General features: G+C 37.7%; 1 protein-coding gene across 1 annotated transcript in view; it reads left to right on the top strand.

The window, feature by feature from the left end:
- LOC134211687 (homeobox protein araucan) overlaps nt 1–9,328 on the top strand; it is a 54,595-nt gene extending 45,267 nt beyond the window's left edge. Inside the window, exon 5 of the mRNA XM_062688816.1 lies at nt 7,388–9,328. The gene's annotated coding sequence lies outside the window, so the exon portion shown is untranslated. The remainder of the gene's footprint in view (nt 1–7,387) is intronic.
- The last annotated feature ends 8,052 nt before the right edge of the window (nt 9,329–17,380 follow it).

The raw sequence follows: 17,380 nt of genomic DNA, 5'->3' as shown, positions 1-17,380 counted from the left end.
CTCCGATGATATCGTCTCATTAAACGACGTCGATGAAGCCGCGCAGCGTAGACTGGACGGCAGCATATAATTCCTTAAGACATGTTGCCGTGAGGTCGAGAGAGAAATGCAAGCAGTGCCCAAGTTGTTTCTAAAACAAAAGAGCTTTGGAACATTTTTCATTGACGTTATTTTGAGGTAAATAAATCAACCCACGCGGTCGCTCCACTCAGACGGGCAGTCTTCGGTAATACGGTCAATGTAGACAGTGTGGCTATGGGACCGGGTCGGTATTTTTTTTAGGAGCGGCATTTAATATGCGCACCATCGGAATTTGATTTCAGGTTTTCATAAATCAGGGAAAATATCACCGGATTTCTGGGACCAAAGCGAACGGAGATCAAAGTCAACGATCGGCACATTATTCAATGAATGCCTAAACAGGCGAAGGGGTGGGGACTTTTTCAACTTTGTCATTAGGAGCGCAGCTAGAAAGCAGGTCCATAGAGAGGCAGTTGGGTTTATGTCCTAGTCGGACTAGAACATTTTACTTTGAATGGGGAAATACTTATGGAGTAAAAATGAACATTGCATACCCAACCAAAGACTGTTCAATATATTGTTAACATTAAAATCTGGAGATTTTATATTGTTATATATTGTTAACTTAATATATTGTTAACATTAAAATCTGGAGATTTTAAGTTGTTATGCGAACCCAATTTTATCTTTATTTTTGTATGGAACATTTGATAAAATGTATTGGTAATCTAACGTCCTACATGAAATTATAAAAAGTTTGAAAAATTGTTAATAGTCCATTTCGCATTCATTGATAGTCCATAACGTTTTATCTGAATTTGTTAATTAGATACTGCACTGCATGTTTCTCAACTCGCATGACAATGTTTATGTGGAAAACAGCAGTGAATGAGTGTGATACTCTATTCAAACTGGTTGTTTATGTGTCGCCTATAAGGGTGGTTGCAAATCGTTAAAAATAATAAAGATTACTCTCCCTCGTTTGCTGCGTTCGTTCTAAACACAAGCAAAGGAGTTACAGGCATCGCATGCCAAATTTCGTTTAAAGTCTGAAACTTGAGGGTGACTAGTTGTTGCTGCTCAGGAATGAATGGGGATTCGCACTCTTGGCTGCGGTTGATTTATGTAAGGAGTGCTGCCGACGTCTAAATTATACCAGACGGGGTAGGCTTATAAGGGAAGGATTTATGGGTGCTTTTTGTCAGTTGTTGTTGATGCCAACTATTCAACTTGCTGGAAGTGATCATTTTTCAAACTTGTTTGACCGAGGTCTTCTTCACTCTCCTTTGATGCGTAAGTGGGTTCCTTGCTTTTCTAAAAAAAAGGTCTGGCATCAATGGTTGTTTTATGAATTATTTAATTTAATAATTGTTTATTGAAAACGTTTCTCTTTTTTTCTGGGATCTGATATACTACTACTGTTAGAATTGGCTTAAATCGTTAGAATTAATTATAATGTAGTTTTTAACAATCAACTTTTACTTTTGGGGACTTTTACCCAAAAACTGAAACTACAAACAATATTGAACCACACATTCGACAGATTTCATTTCAATCCTGCAACATAGTAATATTTATATCTATCTCCTTTTTTTGCGTAGTAATTAACCCCGACAGTTGTTCCAGAATTCAACATTGAGTGGATTCTCTTCGATCCGACAATTTATTATCATTGATGATCTTAAACAAAATTCTAAAAAATCACCCATAATAAAAAAATAAAAAATCGATGCAATTTGTTCGTCCCTTCAATAACGAAATATAGAGTCAATTAGATGTCGCTGAATGGAATCCATCCTTGATAGAATACCTGGATATCCCTGATTAGCTACAGTGTCGTTCCTTACTCATATGCCTAGCCTATTTCAGAGTTCCATAGTTTTTTCTATATTGGGTGAAATTCCTCAAGATTTCGGAACGTTTAGGGTCTCATGCCTGATTCCGCCGAGTTCAACAAGCGTATTTGTGTTGCCGACTTTATCCGATTTTCTGTTGAATATTGATTTCGCTATTCTTTCTTCCGATATTCGAACTAAGTAACCCATTGGAGTATGTCGTATTTCATACGATTCACAATTTTTTTTCGTACATTTGACACATGCGTTTGCGACTCAAACCACTTCCCAGTTTCCTGTCAAGTGTTGTTCGCAGCACTTTTCACTCGAAACGCCAGAAGTTTTCCAGTCCGTCTCTATTAACCTCCACGATTCATGTCCATTAAGAGCCACTAGTGGAATTAGGGTTTTATACAGAGCACGTTTCCTAGTCCTAGTTTCCTTCCTATTTCAATTTAGGAGAAACGTTATAAGAGCTCAAACTCATCCCAAGCACTACCTCAGCTCTAACACCACTAGGTCCACCTCTGTCTCCACCCGAAGTTATGTCCTTTGTCTTGGTACAGTTGGTGGTTAAGCCTACTCACGCCATCTTCCGTTTCAATGGAATAAAGGATCCCTTGATTTCAACGAGGTCGATGTCGTCCACAAAACCCAGCAACACAGGCTACCGTGTTATAACAGTTCCTCTGCACGCCAGTTCTTCTAATCGCATTTTCGAGTGCAATGTTGAACCGTCACCCCGCTTCAATCCATCTAAGGTGACAAAGAGATTGACACTTCGTCGACAATCCAAATACTTGATTTCGATTCATGAAACGTTACACGTATTAGCATAATCACTTTCGGAAAATCATTCTCATTATCTGAAACAGCTTATGTCTCAAAAGGGCTCAGTTTGTTTAACAATATGGGGGCACAAATCTTCGTACACCCAAAAACTGACATATTTATATTAGCTTCTAGGGAATACAATTCGAATGCAAATAACACACTCAGCAGTCAGCAATCTCTCGGGTGTTTAAGGGAATCCATTTTTAGGATGTAACACTGTATAAAAAGTATGAGTAGTTTGATTATTTATTTAAATAAATCAACACCCTTTGAATCAAAGTCTGTCCGCCATTCAAACATTTTGAATCGAGGGATCGAAATCCGTACAGCTGTTTCTAAGATTTAATATATCAATTTATCCACATTGATTGGCTCAAATAGCATTATAAATCATACAAACATACCTTAAATAGAGGTCCATGCACCTGAAATACCATTGATCAACCGTTTTTCATTGTGGTTTGTCTTTAATTCTTGTCATTTTAATTTCAAGGCCTGGGGTGGCATTGCGCACCTCGACTCGAAACGAGCAAACCATGCAACAAGTCATACGAAAGAGCTGTCGAAAGGAGATGCGCAATGCCCTGCTTTCCATTTCAATGGTCGATAAATATTTCTTGCTCAACTTTTCAAAAGGACCTAAGTAACATTTTTTTCATGAAATAATTTGAATATTGCAATCAACAGACCAATATTGTCTGATTTTCTCAAAATTGCACGCGACGAACCCTTCATGAAAGGTACCGCCCCGCTGTCTGCACCCCGTTTACTTGATTCTTATGGGTGAATTAGAGGCCTTGATATCAAGGCCTCTAATTTAATGCACATATTTAAAACTGAAAAGCGAAAACTTGATCTTCCGATGCTAATTCAAATGTCAAACTGTTGTGATGTCGATAGAACTGATTTACAGTCGACTCTCCACATCTCGATGTGCTATATCTCGATATCTTTCCCTATGTCGATGGTTTCTTCGGTCCCTTCAATATATATACATTTGGGCATTCTACATCTCGATAACCTCCCTACCTCGATTTCTCTTTATCTCGATGTGTTCTAATCATGTTTTGTTCTGGATTCACTCTCCTTATAGACCAATGCAAGATCTTGATCTAACCTCTCTTATTTGACAGTTCACAGAGCTTGTTTACAAGGTGTTAGAAGAAAAATCGATGAGGAGAAAATAAAATTCATATTTTTAGTTTAAAATTGCCGCGATTCGAATATTTCAATGATATTCTTTGCATTCAGCATGAAATCAATCACAAAGGACATCTACATGCGAATAAAATAACGAAACAATTTTATCGGAAGCTTCGCCAGAGGCTAAGTCCCGGTGAAAAAGCTCTGTGAACTGTCAACCTACGTCATCATGCACTGGTCTATGTCGATATGATCAAATTTTTAGGCTACTAGACCATCTTTGGACAATAACAAACACATCAACAACAGGAAACGACATTTGTTTTGTTGTCGTTTTTCATAGCAACGAGCTTTTTTGGATCTAGTAACCATTTCAACTTTCCTTCCATTCCTCGATCTCGAGCCAATTCAAATGTCAAACTGTTATGATGTCGATGAAATAGTATTTTTTGTAGCTTATGAGTTTTCTTCTGTTGTTTTGAACGAAATAAAACTCGGGTAAATTGTGATGCAAATTCGTGCAAAAATACAGCTGAGCAGTATTCCACACACTTAATTTTTTTTTCCGGGATCTCAGCAAAATGTTGAACTTTTACCGAGAATCGCACAGCCGTGCCCCAGCAAACATGTTTTTTGCCGAGATTTCTGTCAAAATTGCTGATAATCAGCAAATAATTTGCCGAAAATCAGCTAACAAACGCTATTTTTGCCGGAATATCAGTTTTTTATTTTGCTGGCGCACGGCTGTGCGGATTTTTGCCGAGCTGCAGAAATTGAAACTGAGTGTGCAGTTATAAATTTCCCGACGAAACTGTTCGAATTTTTAAAACTATAACGTCTGTTGAAGATGGCATTTTTACAGTTTCAATTTCATTTCCTAACTCCCATACAATTTATAACTCTACTAAAAATCCCCTAAACAGTTCTAGTTATACTTTTGCTTGATTTACAGATTTTACAACTGTCAAAGATATAAAACGGGAAATGCACCTATTGAACTGTCAAATCGTCAACCTATCGTAAACGAATGCTTGTTGGTAAGGCGAATGTATTGTTATCGCCTAAGAGTGATTCATTTTCATTCCAAATTTTCGACCACTGTTCTAGTTTGAATCTAGAGCAAAATAGAACAAACTCGCTGGTTTCCCCAGCAGTGTTCCATTCATATTTTTCAAATGTTCAATTAAATGAAATCATTATGTTGCTGCCAAGAAAGACACCGTAACTGCAATGTGGATTGATCCGTGGATAAAATGAAAAATAATTAAATCTCGTGATTCACTCGTGGTTCAAATCTGCAGAAAATAGAACCAAGCGTTATACCAGTTTTATTTTTTTGTCAGTTGACTGAACAGTTGCTGGGAAAATTAATGTTTCAGATTCATATTCAAACTGAAAGCCCCGAACGATTTGAATCACTGTTGATTTTACTCTAATGATTATTATGGTAAATTAAAACACAACAACTAAAATGTATTGGATATAGCATAAAAACACTTCAATTCACCCCCAATAAAGTAGCAACAAGAAATTGAATTGTTTGCACTCTGAAGGTAGGCCTGGTTATTTAATTTGAAAGCTTTCATAAATCAATATTAGTAATTAATAATTACAAAATGTTGTGCAAAAAAAATATTTTTATTAAAAATAAGGCCGATACAAATATTTAAAAACTATTTTGTCTCCCCCCCCCCCTCGGATTTTGCCAAAAAATAAGTTTTTGAGGGGGCAACAAAATAAACTTTGGATAATTTTTAGGATTTTCGAAACAAATCCGAGGAGTTTTATTTTTTATTTTTTTCCTTTTAATATTCTTTATTTTATTTTTACCGATCGGAGACCAGTAGGACAAAATGTTAATTAAATATTTGTAACGGCCTAAATGAAATAATTAATGAAGAGCAATAAAAAATAGGAAAACTTCCATAAAAAGAGAATAAAATTCCCTAAAAAGACAATAAACGCTTTTTGAAGAAGGTGTCATCTATACAAAAAATACTCAATTTTATTGCTTTTTTTGTATTTCTTGATGAAAATTTTCACATTTTTTATCGCTCTTTTTTGATTTTTTGTGGAAAGTTTTCAATTTTTTGTAGAAAAAACACATTTGTGGAAAATCTTGTAATTGTTTATTGCTAATATTGATTTTCTCAGGGATTTTTTATATTTTTTTTTCTTTTAAAAAGCTAATTGTATTCTACTTTTGTGGAAAATTCTAAATTGTTTTTTGGAATTCTTGCATTATTTAGGGAAATTTTGTATTTATTTATTGCTTATACCCGATTTCTTTATTGGCAATTTCCTAATTGTTTATGGAAATTTCTAATTTTTTGGGGGAGTTTTTCTTTTGGACGGATTTCGGTATCTGTCTGACTGTTCAAGCGGTCTCTGTCTTGGCACACTCTAGTCTGTGCTCATTCAAATAGATCGAGCATATGAGGCCATCCAGTGCTTCATTTTCCCATATTTTGACCGTTTTCCCATCCAGCCTTGACCGTCGTTGACTATATCCATTCTGTATCTTAACGATCAAGAAACCATCATACAGTCATTGACAAGGAGTAGGTTACACAACATCCTCCTTAACCGTGCGGTAAGACGCGCGGCTACAAAGCAAGACCATGCTGAGGGTGGCTGGGTTCGATTCCCGGTGCCGGTCTAGGCAATTTCCGGATTGGAAATTGTCTCGACTTCCCTGGGCATAAAAGTATCATCGTGTTAGCCTCATGATATACGAATGCAAAATGGTAACTTGGCTTAGAAACCTCGCAGTTAATAACTGTGGAAGTGCTCAATGAACACTAAGCTGCGAGGCGGCTCTGTCCCAGTGTGGGGATGTAATGCCAATAAGAAGAAGAAGAAGAAGGTTACACAACATATGCATATTTGAGGAAGGTTATGCATTTCGCTATGATCAATGCGTTGTACTACTATTAAAATAACGAAAACTCAACGGTGCAGCTCAATCTAGTTGTACGAAAGTTGTAGGACTACGTTGCTGTATGTAATGGATATTATTTATCATTTTAGTTTGTGTGTTTCTAGCACATTTACCGAAACCGATTGCTAAACTGAACTGAAATTTTCAATAATAAGTAATTACAAAACAATATTTCAATATATGTGAAGCGCTGACTCTTTCTTGATCGTATGGTCCAAGAAAATTAAAATTAGGGTATATGGGAGGTATTTTGGACCACCAGTTCGACGGCTCATATTTTGGACCACTGAGTGCAAATTCCTCTTGGTGGTCCAAAATAAGAGCCCCGGTAAGGGTGGTTCAAAATACACCCTTATCTATCATATTTTCGTGATGTTTTCCATTTTTTCCCAATTGCAAAGTGTACCCCAATACTTATTTTGAACTCAGCAGTAAGGCCGTCTTCAGTGTCTCGTACTTGATTCGACTTCATTATCACCTGTAATTGTCAATATCAGTAGAAAAATGTGTTTCTATCCCATAACATTTTCATCAATTATAATTGTTGATTAATGACTTTCATCTCAACTATTTTTAAAACACATGCACTAACCGTTTACGTTTTACGTTTTAGATCGACATTATGCAATGCATTGCTGAGAGGCCCGTATGGATGATGCACCCCCCCACTGAACGACCAACGGAACATTATGGAACCAACCTAAACATTGCACTGGAAAACCACGTGCCCAATGCGACATACCGGTGCTAGTGCAACGTATTTGGATGCAACAACTTTCCATCGCGAAACTGTTTTTGCTTTCGACGGCCACCACCCCTTTTTTTCTCTTCAACTACGCTGGGTGATGGGTCGGTTATGCATCCTCTCACGGCCGGAGCGAAACATTTACTAAAACTATGTGCGAGAACTATTTCCTTCGACTAATGCTGTTTGCTGCTACCACTACCACCTCTAGGAGACGTGACCCGATCGCTGAGAAAAACCCAAATCAGTCGTATACGAGAACGAAAAGCGAATTTTGTGTAAATTGCTGTAGATTAGTATGTCTTTGGACAAAATTAATGAATCGCATTAAGGTTAGCTTTTCTATCCCTGTACTGGAAACTGGGCTATGTGCAACAAAACAATGTGTTAAACGGAAAGCTAGACATTTGTTCCCATTTGATGTATGAAATCACTTTCTGCTGGTAGTGTTTCATTTTACCGGTATCCACCTTAGAATCGAAGAAGAAAATTTTTCTAAATTTAAGTACGAATATTTGTTTTCTCTTATGACGCTACGTGCAATTTTTCTGTATTTTCTGCTTTCGGTTAGGACAGTGCACATTGAATGCACTGATATCGCAAGCTATGTAATGCAAAAGAAGCAAACCTATTGTTTTTAAATTTCGGCCAACCTGTATTATATTTCATCTAAAGTAAAATCGAAACAAAATGTTGAGAAACGCATTTGTAATCTGTGATAACGAAAAAGTATATAAAAATATTAAACATATTTAACACTTTATCTTAAGAACCTTCTGAAAGCTTCTTTTAGTTTGTATTTAGCGAAAAATCTTTCTTTGGCATAATTTTAATTTCTTTCGTGCACTCACTCATGAGTTCCATCTCCTATCAAAATATGTAAGTGAAATCAAACCGTTGGAACCATTTCCGTACAACTTTGTTGATATTTTGTATAAATGTATTGAATATTCGACAGCAGCGCGAAAAGCAGTGAGAAAAGCAATGATTAGTACCTCTCCCTAAGGCACTTCAAAGCAGCATCAGTTCAGCATTACAGCTTTTCCACATGCAATCATTAAAAAACAGCATAATGGAGTACCACATCCATAAGCTTGTATAAATTTTACATAGTTAAAACCATTGACAATGAACAGCAAAGTATTGTACAGAACTTGTTTAAGATCTTTCCACTAGGCAAAATATCATCAGAAGTAGCAGTTGGGTAAGCTATTCACGTGTAACGAAATTTTGTACATAGCCACCCTCACATTGATTATCACCATAATGGTTAAGGAAGTTCGTGAAGACCTAAACTGTCAGAATTATCCATTCATACTTAATTTCCATTTGTGTGAACTTAGCAAATGCAGCACAAAATCAGACAGAAAAAAAAACTTTCGTCTCTATAGCCACATTTTGAGAAAACAAAATCATAATTACAACCATTGTACTACTTGATACACAACAATTATTGACTTGTAAACACGAGAACAAATACAAACACACAAATGTAAATGTATTCCGAAAGGAATAAAATATAATTTCCAGCAATTATCACTATTGGTATGGAAGTGTAGAGAAAATGGTGTTTGCTCGCAAAACATTGGAAAACATAACAAAAAAATGGAATGAATTATCATTATCATTCGCTAGCGATAATAGCAAGAACTGGATGTAGACACTTACATCTTTCAAAATAGTTATGACAACAAAAAGTGGATAAACTTATATAGTGAGGTAAAGCATACAGAAAATCAGAAAACATTATAAATTATATATATTTAAACGAAATCATTAGGAAAATAGAAATAATAATAAAACAATAAATTATGTTTTTGTTTATTTGTTGAGAAATTCGATAAAATGGAGATACTCTGTTGAACAGAAACTGTTTACAACTTTTTGTTAACTAACAATTATATTGTTTTTAAAGAAGAACTTTGCTTTATTGTATTACTTATTTTCAATGTCAAATCAGTAATCAAGAAGGATCTCAGTCCATAAAAAATAACACAGGAAGCAACTGTTAATGTGACTTAACGAGAGATCACCGACTTACCGATACCCTACCACCCGATCTACTGCAGTGTTGAATATAACCCCGTATTATTTTTTACGGAGGAACGATACATTCAAACGGATGCGATTTTAAACACTAAAAATCCACCGCTTACTGCAAACTTGTTTCTTAGTCATCTATTTTGCGTCTATCCTATAATATTAGCGTGAAAATATTGATTATTCAAAATTAGTAATTTTGGCTTCAAACCTTAAATAATGTAACTTCAAAATCATAAGAAAATTCGAATATCAATTGAACCATCACAAAATCACAAGTTAGGTTGTCAAATTGCGTTTTTCAGTAGTAATAGCCCTTCTACATTATTTTTAGCCATTCCTTGTAAGAATAATATGAATATAATGCTCACTTAAGTCATAATCAACGTTGGCTGTCTTGCCTCATATGGCGATCTTGCCCCACTTTCCCCTAACCAACTTCTAACGCACATTTTGAGGGCTAGTTAGGTTGGAGCAAGCCTTATTGCAGTTTCAGCACTCTTTCACATTATAGTGAACCTTGCCTCGAACACATATCGTTAATATTATGCTCGCTGTTGCTACAGTCTTTATTGGCGACCTTGCTCCATATGGAGGTCTTGCCCGGAGAGTCTTGCCCCACTTTCTTAGCCCTTCAAAGTTCTCCAGTAGCCTTGCAAGCAAAAGCGTAGGATTGCTAATCCGGAGATGGGAATTTCGATTCTCGGTCCGGTCTAAGATGTTTTCGGGTTGGAAACTTTCTCGGCACCCTGGGGATAATGTATCCGCAGACAAACAGACGTAACACTAGAGAAACTACCGTCGATCATGACATCAATGATCAATTTGAATTTGATTGATTGAGCGTTCGGAACTAGAGGTGCTAGCGTCGTAAACCATTCGAGTTTGACATTTCACTCCAGCGCCTTCTGGTGACAATGTAATTCGAAACATGATTCGTGTAACATGCTCGCAAAATTGTGGTAGAGGAGTGTGGCGATGAATTTTGCAGAAAAATGATAAAGCTTTTACGTCTGTTTGTCTGTGGTGTATCCATTGTACCTGCCACACAAGATGCATACTCATGCATGGCATAGAAAAGTTTCCAATTAATAACTGTGGAAATGATAATAGAATACTAAGTTTATATGAGCATTTGTCCACGGTGGGGGAGGTGAGTATCTGAAAATGATCCAAATATGTCCTTGGTGTATATGGATAGCCCCCTTTGAACCCTTAATAATTGATGAGTGCTTGGATGCCCATGGCGTTTCTGTGCTCTCAGGAAGTTTTTTGATAACTATGTAGAAAATATTATCATCACCCGGGGCTTTCATATTTTTAAAATTTCTAATAATAGATCTCACTTCATCCAAATTAGTTCCTAACGAAGGGTCAAAAACATTATCTTGATTGAGAATGTCTTCGAAGCTCCGTGTAACCTGATCCTCAATTGGACTAGTGAGACCTAGACTAAAATTATGGGCACTCTCGAACTGCTGAGCCAGTTTTTGAGCCTTTTCGCCATTTGTTAATAAAATTTTATTTCCCTCTTTAATCGCTGGAATAGGCTTTTGAGGTTTTTAAAGAGCTTTCGTTAATTTCCAAAGGGGTTTCGAACTGGGATCCAGCTTTGAGACAGTATTCTCAAAGTTGGTATTTCTCAGAATAGAGAAACGTTTTTAAATTTCATTTTGCAAATCTCGTCAAATACCTTTCAAAGCTGGATCGCTAGTTCTTTGGTATTGCCTTCGCCTCACATTTTTAAGACGGATCAGTAGCTGAAGGAGAGGAATATCAACATAAAAAATCCTATCGATATACGTTTTATATAAATCCCAATCAGCTCTATGATAATTAAAAGTAGAGCGGATTGGATTGTTAATGGCTTCTTCAAACATCACAGGAAGGTGATCAGAGTCACGCTGCTGACTTGAATCAATTGAAACTAAATAAATTGCAGAAAGAAGAAAAACAACTTGTTCCATTGGGATATTGAATAGAATAATATCCCGCAGAACTATCTTCAAATAAAATTTTACCGTTGGAATTGTTTTGAGCATTATTCCATGAACGGTGTTTGGCATTTATTCATTTATTTGTCGTCAAATTAGACGTAGACCAAATTAACAATTTTGCATTATATATTACTTATAGGTATTACTGGATAATGTTGAATGCCTATTTTGCAGCAGTCATTACCTCGAAAATCTAGAGAAGTTTTTTTAGCACATTCCTATTCATTGTTATGTCAACTGATTCACAATAGCTATTATAGCAGGACATCATTCTATTATTAGCCCGGTTTTGGCATAGTTAGTTCTTTGGTTATTATTATAAAACAGATAATGGACGAGTGGGAGCATTAAAATTAAGATTTCCAAGAAAAACTGTACTGTCTACATTTTGTGATACAACATCGTTAATAAAGGCTACCATGGAATATTCTCTTCTTTTCTTGAGACTAAATAAGTAGATCTACATGCATCGATATTCATAAGACGGCAGATGAAAGCACGTCCAACCTAGCTTACAAAAAGCAAAACGTAGAACTGTGTTTGAACAGACTCTATACTCTATATAGTTAGTCGAGACCGACCCTGGTCAGCAGTCGATTGAAGTGTCAGCAGGTGTTCCACAGGGATCGATCCTCGGACCGGTTCTGTGGAATATCATGTATGACGGAGTATTACGCTTAAGTCTACCGGCTGATGTGAAAATTGAAGGCTTTGCGGATGATGTAATGCTAGAGGTCACAGGCGACACGCTCGACGAAGTTGAATTTAAAGCTTCGTACGCGATTAGCAGAGTCGAAGAATGGCTCAACTCAAGGAGGTTGGCGTTAGCACATCACAATACTGAGGTTGTTGTGGTGTATAACAACCATGGGTTACAGCAAGCGAGGATGAACGTAGGGACCTGCACAGTTAACTCCGTGAGGTCAATAAAGCCTCTGGGCGTGATGATCAACGATAAGCTCAATTTTACGAGCCAAGTCGATTATGTATGCCAAAGGGCTTCATTGGCAATAAAATCTTTATCGCGAATGATGTCCAACGGATCGGCGGTGCAAAGTCAGGTGCGTAGGCTTATAGCGGGTGTAGCATTGTCTATTATCCGATGCGGCGTACCAGCATGGTCCAAAGCACTAGAGGCCGGGTGCAATGTTAAGAAATTAATCAGGGTACACCGGCTGATGTGTCCGCGGGTTGCAAGCGCATACCGCACCATGTCTTATGAGGCGGTGTGCGTCATTGCTAGGATGATGCCGATAGGCATACTTCTGGAAGAAGATGTAGAGTGCTTCAACTACAGGGACTCGGTGCAAGTGCGACGTGTCAAGAGAGCAGCCTCGTTGCTCAAATGGCAAAGAGCATGGGACACCGCAGTCAAAGGTCGTTGGACCCACAGGCTGATTTCGGAGGTGTCGAATTGGGTTAGTAGGAAGCATGGTCCGGTCAACTTCCACCTATCACAGGTGTTGTCTGAACATGGCTGCTTTAAAAAGTTCCTGCATAGGTTCGCAGATTCTGCGGAGTGCCCGGAATGTGTAGGTGAGATGTAATCGGCCGAACATGTGATGTTTGCATGCCCGCGATTCGATGTTGAACGCAATGCCATGCTGCTTGTCAGCGGAATGGATACAACCCTGGACAATGTGTCGGGAAGATGTTATATGGAATGCGGTGAACACAGCGCATTTTGTCGGAAACTTCAGCGCTGGTGGCGTCTCGAACAAAACCAAATTCGATTTGCTCAATTTCGTCATGAATCAATTCGAACTGATTGCTCAGTTCGATAGGAGAAGAATTATTTTCAATGCTAGAGTTGGAAGGAATATCAGAAGTCTCCAGCTTACTTCTATTTTCTCCGCGCTTCCGCAGGACGGTCTTGAAACCTTGTTTCTTAGAAGGAAGTGGAGAATTCAGAGACTCCCCCTTAATCTTGTTTTTGTTAATGCTCATTGCTGAGCGTGGAGATGTGACCTTCTAAGGGGCCCCACACACACTCCGACGTGTTGTACAACTTCGACTCCGCCTCCAGGAAATTTGGTTCGGTCGGAGCCAAGTCGGACCGTCTCACAGTGGGGCGGATTGAAAAAAAGACGGTTAAAAGTGCAAATATGGTTTAAAATGAGAACAACTGGGTTTATTATACTTACTGTGATGAAATTTTATAATTTTCAGCTACATTCATAACGATTGTTGTGATTGTAGCATTCGGTACACATACATTAAGGTGGTTAAAAAAATCGATTTTGCTCCACAGTGCTCATCTGATTCTTTACCATGTTCTGAGTGTCCTCTGAAATTTTGAGCTCATTTGGATTAAAACAGATTTAGCACAAGCCGTTTAAAGTTTGCATGCAAATTAGTATGGGGAAATTTATTTTTTCATTATACTGTTAATGACGCTTCCCCATCAAGCGCATGTTAAAAGAAAACCTACACTCAAGGAAAAAAGCCCATCAGATTTATGTGCTGACCCACATGGATTTTTGCAATGGGGTTTGCCCAATAAAAAGTATGTGTAAAGCTCATAAATTTTCTCCAATGTTCAGTTCTATTTAATTCATATTATTGGGATCCATAAAATTGGCACATACTTTTTATAGTCTTTATTAATGAAATACATTCATGCTGCAAATGGTATGAAATACTGCTTTTTTATATTTTTTGTATATTTTCTTTTTTGTATATTTCTATTTTAAGAATAAATGAAAATCATTTAAAGTATGGCAAGCAATTGATACAAATGCATATTTTATTCTTCTATCACAAGATATTTATAACTTCTATTTGATTCCGAAAAGTTTGACTAGCGGAGCTGGATTTTCTCCCATTTCGGCCAAAAACTCAACATTGGAAGCTGTGAGCTGTTCTCATTTAGAAGTTACACCGCTTTTGATGTTGAGTGCGAGAGAAAGCTTCATAATCTCGATCTCGCCGTCGATAGAAGTTGTCTGATACGCTGTCGTGACCTGAGAGTCGTGAATTTTCCGTACTACGGCATTTGCCGGTGGGATCTGAAATACATATGTGGTCGGGGTTCTGCCAAATCACACCAAGCGCCAATGCAAAATTTCAATTCTTTTGCCAAAGCTTTTTTCGAACAGATTCAATTAATCACAAATCGCATCGGACATCGTTCTGCGCCCTAATTGTACAACAAATGTACACATGAATTGACATAAAATACTTCCTGTTTTCTTCTTGTGGACAAAGTCAGAAAAAGCCGCTTGTTGTGGTTTGGCTGAACCCCGACCATGTAGTGCACCGGATCCAGCAATCGATATAATATGTTTTTCTAATTGGTTTTCGCTAGAGCATGGGATTCGGACGATGGATCTGACTCGGGATTTTCCTCCATCAGCTGATATATTTTATTATTATATTGTAAGTTTTATGATTTTATAATAAAAAATACTCACCAACTCAAGTAATTCGAAGCTAAATCTGAAAATGAAACCACGAGCACGAACGCAATGACTTCACAAATTTTCCACGGGTGCCATTTTGACGTAGGACTTACGTCTTTCTTTACTATACTGGGTGTCATTTAGATTTTTTAAAATCGAGAGCGTTACGCTGGAAGGGAAGATTTCGAACGTTACTAGCGCCTTTATCTTTTGATGGATTTTTAAGATTTATATATCAATCGACTCGGACACTCTCCACCATTTTGACTATTTTATTGAAACTTGAGATTATTTACGATAAGCTATTGAAAATTTCCATTCTTGTCAAAGCCAGTAAAAAATTCATATGAAACCAATCCCGTGCGTTCCTAACACGGACATCAGAATGCAGTATGTCACGGGCCTTCGGGTCTACCGGAAGATTTTCTTTGTGTATAAAAGAAGCAGTGCCTGCCGTGTGCGAGTCATTACAATTTGTGACAGCAGCGCATACTGACGTGATTTTTGCTCGGGCATTTTTCGTTTCGCCCGTTCGTTCGCTGTGTTTACCTACACAACGACAGCATGCAGTCACCAGCGGTTGATCTGCCGGTGGGTCTGCGAAATGCATGAAAGAAGTGGGCGCATTTTTTTGTCATTCTGTGCTTGATGATGGTCGGATGCAGTGGTATCGGTTGCGATAGATGCAATCGCCCATCGCATCGCTCGGAGTTCACAGCTATAGGCCGATGATGGCTGAGGCAGCGAGGGAAGCGGTGGTGGATGAAGAAGAATAAAATTAGAGTTTGGTTTCATAATCCACATGATCCCGGGATGGGTACGAGTCATGTCATACGGCTGACCATATGTTAAGTTGTGCTTGGTACTAAACGACACGTACATTAAAACATGGTTATACTATAACAGCTCTGATTCCCTAGCAAAAAAATCAACTACACTGATGAAAATGAAAATTTGATTAAAATAATTACTTTCATTTATTTGCAGAAGACATTAGCAATTAAAGATGCATAATAAGCAATAGTGGTAATTAGAGGGTCTTGTTCGGGAAATCCCGGGATGTAATGCATCCCGAATCCCGGGATTTTTTAGGCAAATCCAGGGATTTCCCGAAAAAAAAAATACATGATAACAAAAATATTTAAGATAAATTAATGAATGTATGTTCTGCATAATTGCACCGATTCTAGTTTGTTAGCCCATTGGCTTTTATTTTCCCGCATGTCTTATGCACACCCATACATACAAACATACACAAACAAGCAATCACAGATATCTTCTCAAATCGTCGAGAGAGTGATGAGTAACAATATAGGTCTCCTAGCCTTCTGACTATTTTGTTTTTGGAGCGAACATACAGCTGATGAAAATAAGGAATCAGCTTTCCAGATTTCACAATAATAGAAGCGCCATCCGATGTGCGATCAACTGCGGCTACGAAATTGTGTTCAATGTCACAACTCGTTAACAGCTGTTCCACGGATTGCTTTATCTTCTCCTCCGGAAACGATCCGTAAAGCCGAAGTTGCCCCAAGTTGTCGCACCTCGCTATTAATGACGTTCTTTATCGAAGTCCCCCAAGTCCAAGACGATTATGTCGGAATAAAAATGTTCAGATAATGATGACGACGATTGTTTCAACGACATCAATGGTAGTGAAAAATCAGATAACGAACTCAATTCGCTCTCATTTGGTAATATCTGAACTTATATTATATTGGTTTTCTTAACCAATTGTTGAATTTAATTCAGATTATATAAAACCGATTTTGGAGAAACTTTCAAACGAATCCGAAACATTGTTCGAATTCCAGAGGAAGGATGAAAACCGGTTTAGGGAACAACTTCAACTCGTTCAGGATGTTCTGAAAACTAGTGAACTGTGAAATCGCTCCATAAGAATAAAAGTACGTACATAATCAAAAATTATCTGGATCTGGTTCAATCGCTATTCGACGCTCCCCAGCCTGTTGGGGTGATATCGGGGCGCTGAAGGGTCGTGACGTAATGTTGTTGACTAGACTTTTTGCTATCTGAACTGAATAGACAGCAAAACCCTTTCACTTCGAATTTGCATGATGCAATTCTAAAACGAGTAGATGAGCGTCGACACATCAAGAGATGAGATGGCTTCAAAGTAAAGAAAGGTAATTTTCGAATTCTGCTGAAAATCTACCAATCACCGGTTGAGCGAGCGGGTGTTCTCTGATTCTAATTCTGAAATAACTAATAAAAATTATTTATCGTCGGATTCAAGCATCAACGCCTTAACATTTATTAAACCGTATTACAAGCAGCCCGGTGGCATCCCGATCTCACACAGTAGGTTTGTTTTACAGCCAACATTGCGCGACCGTATCCCACCGACAGTTTTGTATCCTAAAGAGAATCATATGTGATGTTAGTAAACACATACTATCATG

This window comes from Armigeres subalbatus, chromosome 2 (genome assembly GCF_024139115.2).
Source record: "Armigeres subalbatus isolate Guangzhou_Male chromosome 2, GZ_Asu_2, whole genome shotgun sequence".
NCBI classification, from domain to species: Eukaryota; Metazoa; Arthropoda; class Insecta; order Diptera; family Culicidae; genus Armigeres; species Armigeres subalbatus.
This window is presented reverse-complemented; position numbering and strand designations above follow the sequence as displayed.